Source organism: Choloepus didactylus, chromosome 10, assembly GCF_015220235.1.
Source record: "Choloepus didactylus isolate mChoDid1 chromosome 10, mChoDid1.pri, whole genome shotgun sequence".
Lineage (NCBI taxonomy): Eukaryota > Metazoa > Chordata > Mammalia > Pilosa > Megalonychidae > Choloepus > Choloepus didactylus.
The window spans coordinates 8,274,320-8,286,660 of NC_051316.1; positions in this window are offsets into that span (position 1 = coordinate 8,274,320).

Here is a 12,341-nt window from a genome sequence, read left to right on the forward strand (position 1 = left end):
TTTGGGGTCCATCTCTGTCTCTTGGGAGCTTCTGGGCCTCCACTTCTGACTTGCACACAGCCTCACCATACCTCTGTGTAGGGCTGACAGCCCAGGTGCTTCTCTCTATAACATTTCATCTGGCACATCCAGAGCCATCATCATTGTCCCCCTGCTCAGAAGGACCCACACTCCACAGCTGCCAACTCAAAATTCTTAATAGTCTTTATCAAGGGGCTCAGCATTTCCATTTGCATTGAGTCCCACAAGTTATGTACCCAGTCCTGGGTACATTTTGAGACACTGAAATTTTTCTCTTCACAAGAGTATTCCATGTTCATTTTAGAATATGTAGAAAGTACAGATAATGCACAAGAAAATGAAAAACCATCTAAGATTCCATGTCCCAGAAATGAACCATTCTGATGATATGGTTTATATCCACTGAGTGCTTTTCTTTGCAGAGATACACAGATGAGAGTATCCTTTATAGAAGGCATGCTTTCCATTGGTTTACGGTGTTTTTCACTTAGTCAATTGTTAATTTTTGCTTGCCTACAATTAATTCAATTATACCATCACTATAAATGACATTCTCATGTTCCATTGTGTGCATGTCCCATGATTATTTAAGCCACTCCCCTGGAATACAGTTGATTTCCTGAGGATGGACATCCCCCCAGAGAGAGGACAGTCTTTTATAGTGACTGTAGGACCCATTCCCAGATGAAAATTAGGACTTTGGATTAAATTGCTACATCTGATGATTCATGACACACATGAGCTTGGAGCAGTCCCAGGTCTTCATGAAACCTGCCATGTGAGCACAGTCCAGTGTCCTCCTTTTGCCACCACAGAGCTCAGGCCTCACTGAAAACATGCCCACAGCATCTCACATAAGTTTGCAGGAAGACCATGGCTCTTGCCACCTGCCTGGGTGTGTCTAGGAAGAAGCTTGCACCCATGGAGCAGACAACTTCTCAGACCACATACACCCTGTCCCTGAGACTGCTGGCAAATGTGGCTCCAGAAGAGTGACCAGGATGGCACTGTCCCCTCCATTGTGTGGCCCACTGCTTTTCTGCTGGACCCTACCTTCAGTTGAGTGTCTGCTGCACCCTGCAAGTCTCCAGGCTCCAGAAAAATCACCAGTCACCAACCCCTCTCTATTAGCTTATTTCTTTGCAGGAAAGATGCTCACATATTGCTAACTTTTCATTTCATTTAAGTAACTGAGTTCATCAATATGAGAAGCAATAATGATAGGGAAATTGGATATAAATGTGGGGATATAAGTTCTGATATAAGCTACAACGTGCATGAAACTTGAAATCATTATTGTGTGAAATAAGCATGGCAAATAAGGAGACATAATATATGATTCCAGTTATATATCTAGAAGCAGCAAGTTCATAGAGACAGATTGTTGATTAGAGGATACCCAGAGATGAGGAGTGTGAGGCAGGGGCAGTTGTTGTTTGGTCAGTACAGTTTGTGAAAATTTTAGAAATTTTGAACATAAATAATAAAACAAAATCCAAACCCAACTCAACTACAGTCTAAGATTGACTGTATGCCCCACATCACAAGCCTAGCAGAAGAGGAATGCCATTTGTAAAACCTAAATACTATTCAGCTCACTTTTTACCATCCTACAGAATATGTCTGGCTTTTGGCCAAATAATACCACCAAAAAAAGCAAGATAGTAAAAAAAAAAATCATCAAGATAGAAAGTGACCAACAAAACTAAAGTCAGATACCAAACCCAAATTTTAGAACTATCCAACAGGGAAATTAAAATAACTATAAATTATGTTAATGGCTTTAGTGGGAAAGGTGGAAACAACAACAAGAAAGTAGAAATATAGGAAAAAACAAACAACTGTTTCTCATTCCCTCAGCATGACAGAGATGAAAAATGCCTTCTGTGGACTCATCTGGAACCTCAACTCAGCATTGGAAAGAATCAGTGAAGATAGGTCAGTAGAAGTTACCCAAGCTGAAATACAAAGAGAAAAAGTAAAATGAAACAGAAAGAACTTTCAAGAGCTGTGAGAGAAGATCAAATGTCCCAGCAAATGTGTAATTGGGATCTCAGAAGGAGAAGAGCAAGAACAGAGCAGAATCAATATTTGAAGATGGCCTAGAAATTTCCAAAAGTAATAAAATACATTAAATTACAGATTAAAGAAACTCAAACTCACAAAGCAGGATAAACATCAATGTACACACACACACACACACACACATACATACAAACATATACAAACCTAAATGTACCTTCAAACTGCTGACATGACATATAGAGGACTAAGGATAAGGATTACAATAGACTCTTGTCAGAAACTGCAAATTAGAGGACAATCTTCCAAGTGATTACAGGAAAACCATTTTAACCTAACAAAAAAATCTTTCAAAAATACAGGAAAAATGAATTTTCTGAGACACAAAACTTTTAATGAGGAAAGTTAGAAAAGAAAAACCTAGCAGACTCACACAAGACATGTTAAACTAGTTCTACAGGAAAAGGAATTACATCAGTCCCAAAATTGGATACACCCAAGAAATGAAGAGCACAGGAAATGATGCAAATAAGGTTGAAAATATAACTCACACATTACTTTTTAACCACTCTAAAAGATTATTGATTGTCTAAAGAAAACCATGGCAGTGTATTGTGTTTTATGGCAAATGAAAATCAAAAATATGGCAATAAGAGCACAAAAGGATGGGATGAGGACTTGGATGCTTACTGTTTGCAAGTCTCTCACACTACACATGGATTGATACAATGTTATTTGAAGGTAGAGTAGATGCATATTGTAAACCCTTGGGTAACCACTAGAAAATAAAAAAATTAAATGTCAGTAAACTGACAGAGTCATTATACAGATTGGGGTTCCCTGAACACAGTATCTGGCACAAATGCCCAATAAACAGCACTTGGGCTCTAACTTTCCTGTCTCTTGCCCCACATCTAACTTAGGATCAGAGGGAAAGAAGCACTGCAGCCAGAGAAGGGGGTCTTGTTTGGGTACAGCCCTGCTGCTCTGCTCCCTTGGAGCCTGAGCTGAAAAGAAAGATCAGTAGTGCTGATTCTGTTTATAGTTAACATTTTGATATTTTTCATCATGGATATTTTTAGCATTCAGTTCAGGATTTTAAAATACTGTATCAAAATGTTACTTATCTTGATTATTGAGTTTTTAATGCCTCTCTCACCTCACCCTGACCCCAGCCCTGTTGGGGGAGAAAATCATTCAAGGAAACCTGGTCTGAGCACTGTGGACCCAGGCTGCAAGAAGTGTGGGCTCCCAGCTGCTGTGTTGCTCTGAGGAGTGAGGCTGGAGCCCAGGGTACTGGAGGAGGAATTTCCTAGGGGAGCCTGGACCATAATCCAGGGGAGAAGCATTGTGGTCTCCAGTCTCCCCTGAAGAATCTGTCTTCAACTGGAGGCACAGACTCATTTGACCCTCTAAGCAGGGTTGTAAGTCTGAATTGCTTGTTATAGTAAGAAAAAGGGCCATTCCTAACTATCTCTGCTTCAGTGTGTTGGGGCTACTTTTTCTATTCTCTACTCCCACCCTCCTCTGCCTTCTAGGGACACTATCTGGCCCTGAAGAAAGGAATGACTGAACCACTCTTCCAAGCTCCCATTTATGTCCCCTCTGTCCTTCATGGAATACTACCCAGGACATTAGAATCTCCCTCTTCTTTCCTGTGAGGAGTCTCCTTCACCCAGAGCCACCCTGGCTGCCAGGGATTATGTTCCAGCAAACAATCCAGAAGGATTGATGCCCAACACCTGTGAACTCTCCTAATATGCAAATAGATATTGGATAAATCTCCCCAAGAGTCACTACCCTGGGGGTCATTGAGAAGGCCTTGTGGTGGGCAGCTGTATCAGGGGCTTCCTCAGGGAAACCCCATGAACTTAATTCCATGGAGTAGAGAGGTGGGATCATTAGGAGACAAGTCTAGATAGTCTTAGAGCCTTCAGCAGATCTGGAAATTAAAAAACTGTGTCCCACTAACTATGGAGGAAAGTTCAGGAATTGCCCTATAGTTTCTATAGAGGAGAAGGAAAACAAGGGAACTCCCTCTACCACATTTGAATGTGTCAACAAAATGATGATGACCACCATCACCTCCAATGTCTCAAACCAGTGAGAGAGATCCCCAGTTATCAGAAGACAGTAGGCACAGAGAGGATCAGTAAATTGCCTGAGGACACCGAACTGTTAGATAACTGACCCTAAAGTGAAACCCAGATCTAATCTGTATTCAGGTGAGAATAGAAAATTCAGAAGTAGGTGCAAGTATGTTTAAGATGTGTTAACAATGGCCTTTCACCTTGGAGAGCCTGAATAAGGAGAAACAGCCTATGTTTACACTGGGCATTGGTTAAATACATGTAGGCACTACCTTTTGTTGGTATACCAAGCTCCATTACATATGAAGGATGTAAAGCATTTTCCTGCTTTAAAATACTTACAATTTGACTTCTGAGAAAATTGCAGAGTGGGTGAGATGGAGTGGACTTCTCCTCCTTGAAGGAAAGTAGAGAGGGGCCAGAGGATACCTGGGACTAGGGATTCAGGGTGTGACAGTCCACTGAGGGACCCCTACAGCACATGGTGGGGACATGGAAAAAAACAAAGAAACTGTGCCTCAAGGAATATGGTGAGTTTGCTCAGCCAGGACTGCTTTCAGGGCTAGCAGCAGTGAGGCTGTCAGACAAGGGAGTGAACAGCAGCTCTCCATGCACCCAGGTTAACAATTAACTGGTGAGATAATCCTCCATAGTCACATGGTCAGGAGCTCCCATGGGGGACCCTGGGAAGGCAGCAGAAGAGCATTGACTTCATTTACTCTCCCCCACATGGAATTCTGGGTGTTGCACAGGCAAGAAGCTGGGATAGGAAAGGGTGCTACATGGAAGCTTCAGAGACTCTCTGATACCCCAGAGGCTCTCAGGCCCATGGCAGGCACATTTGAACTGAGACAGAAAAGTCTCTTCAACAAACGGGGCTGGGAGAACAGGAAATCTATATCCAAAAGAATGAAGGAGAACCCCTACCTCACACCTTATACAAAAATTAACTCAAAGACCTCAATATAAGTGACAGCATAATAAAACTCTTAGAAGATAATATAGGGAACAATTTTCAAGACCTAGTAATAGTAGCTTCTTAGACCTTACACCCAAAGCAGAAGCAACAACAACAACAACAAAAAAAAAAACAGATAAATGGGAACTCCTCAAATCAAAATCCTCTGTGTCTCAAAAGACTTCAACAAAAAGGTGAAGAGGCAACCAATTCAATGGGAAAATTTATTTGGTAACCATATATCTGATAAGAGACTGATATCCTGCATATATAAAGAAATCCTACAACTCAATGACAATAGTACAAACAGCCCAATTTTAAAATGGGCAAAAGATGTGAAAAGGCATTTTTCTGAAGAGGAAATATAAATGGCTAAAATCACATGAACAAAAAGTTCATCTTTACTAGCTATTAGGGAAATACAAATCAAAACCACAATGAGATACCAGCTCACACCAATAAGAATGGCTGCCCCTAAACAAACAGAAACCAACAAACATTGCAGAGGATGTAGAGAGACTGGAACTTTTATTAGTAGCTGTTGGGAAAGTATAATGATACACTGCTGTGGAAGACAGTTTGGCAGTTTCTCAGAAAACTAGATATCAAATTACCCTACAATCTGGCAATTCCATTCTCAGTATTTATGCAGGGTCTGAACCAGTGACATGAACAGACATTTGCATACTGATTTTCATAGCAGCATTGTTCACAACTGCCAAGAGAAGGAGACAATCCAATATCCATGAACAGATGAGTGGATAAACAAATCTGGTATACACACATGATAGGAAACTATGCAGCTGTGAGAAGGAACAAGTTCTGAAAAAGATGGCAACATGGATGAACTGTGAAGATATAATGCTGAGTGAAATAAGTCAGAACCAAAAGGAGAGAGATTGTAAGTTACCGGTACTATGAACTCACTGAACAATGTAAAATCAATGCATTATAATGTAGAATATTGGGGACCTAGACATAAACAGATGCTGGTAAACGGGGAATAATAATATGTTCAGGTATGTTAGTGAGGGTGAATTTAAAGGTATGGGAATGGTTGGGGTGATATTGTATCAGAGCTGCATTGAAGGTGAACAGGATTGAAAGGGATTGTTTGAAGGCATGTATACCACAGATCAGCACTACAGAGGTAGGTGCTTGCATAATTCCATGATATACTTCCAAGCTATGACACTGGTGCAGAAAGTTGACAACAGGGTGGTGTATGGGAAAAATCTACCTATTGCACATTAGGAACTCTAATTAATTGGAATACCTTACTAGTAACACACAAACACCAGGGACAAATAATTAAGGGCTGAAAAGAGCTATGGGGAGGGTGGGGCAAGATAGCAGAGTGGTAAGGCACAGAATTTAGTTTTTCCTCTAGAACAGCTGATAATTACCCAAGAACAATATGAAACAGTGTTTTCAGGGTCTCCAGTGACTATTCACACTTCAGATACAAGTTTGGAACTGGAGGAAAAGCTGAGTTTGCAGCAAACATTGTAAGTTCCCCCAAACAAGGGTCTGGCGCCCCTCCCTGCCCACACCCCATGGACTGTCTTGCAGATGGCTCCTTGAAAGGGGAAAAAAAAACAACAGAAAGCAACAATCTGCTGAGGGCAAGAAGGAGGGCTCAGCCCAGCCCCAACTGCAGAATAAATTAGCAAATTAATTAACTAATTTTTGGAGATGGGGGTGCTAAAGGAGGGCTGGGCTCCAAGAAGGGGGGACACATAAAAGCAGGCACCCATTCTCAGGTTCCCAAAAAGCCTTTTCTCCCCCTAAATTTTGTCCTTCTCCCTTCTCACAGACAGCTCATCCTTTTCACTTTGATAGCCCCAGGCAGGGGCAGAATTGAAGCTGTTGGAGAGTAATTATCAGACAATAGCACAAAGTACATCTTTAAATGCTCTATTCTGACACTGACAAAACTTCCAAACTGCAGAAAGGCTTTTAAAAGGGGCTCCTTTTTTCTTGTTTTTCTTTTCTATTTTTTACAATCTAAAAGTAACATATGTGGTTATTTTCTATCAGAAAGCACAAGTTGAAGGACTAGGCTAGTCTTGGGGGGACGCAGAGTACACAGGACTTCTTTGAATTCCAGATTCATTTCTGAAGAAGGTCTCCACTCCTGTCTTTAATTGGCAACTCAGGCTGACCAAGGAATTAACCTGGAGTTGCCTCAAATAGGAGAGGGAAGAAGAGAATAGTGCCCCTGGGTGACAACTGGAGTTCCTAGGACTGGGGAGTGGAGGAAGCTCCAGCTCAACTGGCAGCCATCTTTCTGGGAATTCAGACCCCAGGGGCTGGAATTCAGATTCCATTTTCAGTCAGCCACACCCCTGACAGAATCAGAGTCACCAAGAGAGCTAAAGCCTCCACACCTCCTTTTACTGGTGGGGGAGCTGTGGGCTGGCAAGCACCATCTGCAAGACAGGAGAGGAAAAACACCTGTTCTAGAGGTCTCATAGGAGGGTCTCATTCTCAGAGAAACTCCATAGCCTCTACATGAGTCCTGGGCCTCTCTAGACTGGGAAAATCTGACTGGGGTCAGCCATATTTGAGGAGACCCTTGCACAAAAAGGCTATGCAGAGGTGAAAAGCTCTGATCAACTAAATAAAACCTAAGTTAGAGGTCCAGAATAAGTTGAAGTGAAAAATAGAGGTCAAAGAACAAAGCCAACCAACAAGAAATCCCTAGGTAAAAGAGTGAAAATGAGCTCCAGAATAAACTAATCAAGAAAACCAGATGCCTAGACAACTTAAGATAAAAAGCCATACTAGGAAACAGAAAACATGTATTAGCCAAGGGAACAAACTAATAGTTCAATTGAGATACAGGAGCTGAGGCAACTAATGCTAAATCAATTCAATGAATGGAAGGAAGAGATAGCAAAAGAGATGAAGGATAGAAAGAAGACACTGAATGACCATTAAGAAGAATTCATAAACTTAAAAAAGCAAATGGCAGAACTTGTGGGAATGAAGGGCTTAATGGAGGAGATGAAAAACCCAATGAAGGGACAAAACAGTAGATTTGAACAGGCAGAAAAAAGGATCAGTGAACTGGAAGTCAAGACATTTGAATTCATACACACAAAAGAACAGATAGTGAAAAAAATGGAAAAATATGAGTAGGGTCTTAGAGAGCTGAGGGACAACATGAAACACATAAATATTCATGTTATGGGTATCCCAGAAGGAGAAGAGAGGGGAAAATGGGCAGAAAGAATAACAGAATAAATATTCATTGAAAATGTCCCAACTCATATGAAAGACAGAAAATTAGAGATTCAAGAAGTACAGTGTACCACAAACAGAATAGATGTCAATAGACCTACTCTAAGACACTGATCAGATTGTCCAATGTCAAAGACAAAGAGAGAATTCTGAAAGCAGCAAGAGAAAAGCAACCAATCATATACAAGGGAAGCTTGATAAGGCTATGTACTGATTTCTCCCCAGAAACCATGAGATGAGAAGACAGTGACATGGCATATTTAAGATACTGAAAGAAAAAGACTGCCAACCAAGAATTCTACATCTGGCAAAACTGTCCTTCAAAAATGAGGGAGAGATTAAAATATTTTCAGATGAAAAGACACTGAGAGAGTTTGTGAATAAGAGACCAGTGCTACAAGAAATACTACACAGAGTGCGAAAGGCTGATAGGAAAAGACAGGAGAGAGAGAGTTGGAGAAGAGTGTAGAAATGAAGATTATCAGGAATGGTAAAAGGAGATAGAGGAAAAATTAAGATAGGACATATAAAATCCCAAAGGCAAAATGGTAGAAGAAAGTATTGCCCTTAAAAGGATAACACTAAATGTTAATGAATTAAACTCCCCAATAAAAAGGCACAGACTGGCAGAATGGATGAAAAAAAACAAGACCCATCTATATGCTGTCTACAAGGAACTCACTTTAGACACAAGGACAAAAATAGTCTAAAAATGAAAGGTTGGAAAAAGATTTCATGCAAACAACCAAAAAAATTGAGAGTAGCTATATTAATATCAGACAAATTAGACTTCCAAAGTAAAACAATTAAAATACACAAAGAAGGACACCATATATTAATAAAAGGGTACATTCATCAAGAAAACATAACAATCATAAGTATTTATGCACCAAGCCAGAATGTGCCCAAATTCATGAGGCAAACATTGTGATACAATAATAATTGGAGTCTTCAATACACCACTATCATCAATGGATAGAACATCCAGACAGAGGATCAATAAAGAAATGGAGGTGTTGAATTGTACAATAAATGAACTAGACTTGACAGACATTTATAGAACAATACATCCAACAACAGCAGGATACATTTTTTCTCAAGTGCTCATGGAATATTCTCTTGGATAGACCATATGTTGGGTCACAAAGCAAGTCTCAACAAATTTTAAAATATTGATATTACACAAAACACTTTCTCAGACTATAATGGAATGGAAATAAATCAAAGGTAGAAGTTCATGAACTTCACAAATATATGAAGACTAAACAACACCCTAATAGAAAACCAGTAGGTAAAGGAAGAAATTACAGTGAAATTAGCAATACATTGAGGCAAATAATGAAAACACAACGTATCAAAACTTATGGGATGCAGCAAGGGCAGTGCTGAGAGGGAAATTTATTGCCCTAAATGCCTATATTAAAAGACACAAGAGAGAAAAAAACAGAAGAAATAACTGTTCACCTGGAGATTTAGAGAAAGAACAGCAAACTAACCCAAAAGCAAACAGAAGGGAAGAAATGACAGAAATTAAAGCAGAAATCAATGAAATTGGGTACAAGAAAACAATAGAGAGAATCAACAAAACCAAAAGTAGGTTCATTGAAAAAATCAACAAAATTGGTGAATCAATAGCAAAGCTAACAAAAAAAGAGAGAAATCAGATGCAAATAAATGCAATCAGAAATGGGAAAGGAAAAATAAGTACTGACATTGCAGAAATTAAGGAGATAATAAGAAGAAACTATGAGCAAATATATTCCAATAAACTAGACAACTTAGATGAAATGGACAACTTCCTAGAAAAGCATAAACAACCAATACTGACTCAAGAAATAGATGACCTTAACAAACCAAGCACAAGTAAAGAGATTGAGTCAGTCATCAGAAGGCTCCCAAAAAGAAAAAGTGCAGGATGAGATGGCTTCACCTGTGAATTCTACCAAGCTTTCAAGAAAGAATTAGTACCAATCCTGCTCAAACTCTTCAAAAAATTGAAGAAGAGGGAAAGGTACCTAACTCATTCAATGCTAAATCAATTCACCCTAATACCAAAATCAGACAAAGATACTACAAAAAAAAAAAAAAAAGAAAATTATAGAGCAATCCCTTTAGTGAATATAGATGCAAAAATCCTCAACAAAATACTTGCAAATTGAATCTGGCAGCATATTAAGACTTATACACCACCAGGTGGGATTTATTCCAGGTTTGCAAGGCTGGTTCAACACAAGAAAATCAATTAATGTAATAAACTGCATCAATAAATCAAAGCAGAAGAGCCACATGATCATTTTGATTGATGCAGAAAAGGCATTGACAAAATTCAACATCCTTTCCTGATGAAAACACTTCAAATAATAGGAATAGAAGGAAACTTTTTCAATATGATAAAGGCAATATATGAAAAACCCACAGCTAACATCATACTCAATGGGGAGAGACTGAAAGCTTTCCCTCTAAGGTCAGGAACAAGACAGGGATGACCACTGTCACCACTGTTATTCAACATTTGCTGGAAATGCTAGCTAGAGCAATTAGGTAAGAAAAAGAAATAAAAGGCATCCAAATTGGAGAAGAGGAAAATTTTCAGTTTGCAGATGACATGATTCTGTATGCAGAAAATCCAGAAAAATCTATAGCAAAGCTACTAGAATTAGTCAATGAATACAGCAAAGTGGCAGGCTACAAGATCAACATGCAAAATCTGTAGTGTTTCTATTCACAAGGAATGTGTAATGAGGAGGAAATCAAGAAAAACAAAAGAACATTTACAATAGCAACCAAAAGAATCAAGTATTTAGGAATTAACTTAATCAAGGACATAAAAGACCTTTGCACAGAAAACTATAAGAAACTGCTAAAAGCAAGTGAACAGGACATACAAAAATGGAGGAATGTATCATGTTACAGATTGGAAGACTAAATATAGTTAAGATGGCAATTTTACCTAAACTGATTTAGAGATTCAATGCAATACCAATTAAAATCCCAACAACTTACTTTACAGAAATAGATAAACCAGTAACCAAATTTATTTGGAAGGGCAAGGTGCCCTAAATAGCCAAAAATATCTTGAGAGAGAGGAACAAAGTAGGAGGTCTCACACTACCTGGCTTTGAAACATATTACAAAGCTACAGTGGTCAAAACAGTATGGTACTGGCATAAGGGCAGATATACTGACTGATGGAATTGAATTGAATGTCCAGAAATAGACCCTTACTAAGGCAGTCAAGCCAAAGCAACTGTGACAGAGCAGCTTCTTCAATAAATGGTGTTTGGAGAACTGGATATCCATTTCCAAAAGAATGAAAGAAGACCCCTATCTCACACATTATACAAACATTAACTTGAAATTGATCAAAGACATAATCATTAGCATCAAGAACATAAGACTCTTAGAATAAAAGTTACAGCAATATATTAAACACCTTGTGATTGGAAGTGGTTTCCTAGAATTCACACTCAAGGTGTGAGCAACCAAAGAACAAATAGACAAATGGGATCTCCTCAAAGTTAAACATTTTTGTACATCAAAGGACTTACATAATCAAAATACAATATTTGGAAACCACATATCAGATAAGGGTTTAATATCCCAAATATATAAAGGGATCCTACAACTCAACAACAGAAAGACAAACAATCCAATTTAAAAATGGGCAAAAGACATGGACAAACACTTTTCTGAAGAGGAAATACAAATGGCTCAAAAACATATGGAAAAAATGCAAAACTTCACTGGCTATTAAGGAAATGCAAATCAAAACCACAAGGAGATATCCTCTCACACCTACCAGGATGGTCATTATCCAAAAAACAAAATTACAAGTGCTGGAGAGGATGTGGAGAAAGAGGCACACTTATTCATTGTTGGTGGTAATGTAGAAAGATGCAAGCCCTCTGGAAGACAGTGTGGAGATTCCTCAGGAAGCAAAGTATAGATTTGCCATATGGCCCAGCTATTCCATTGCTAGGTATATACTCAGAGTAACTGAAAGT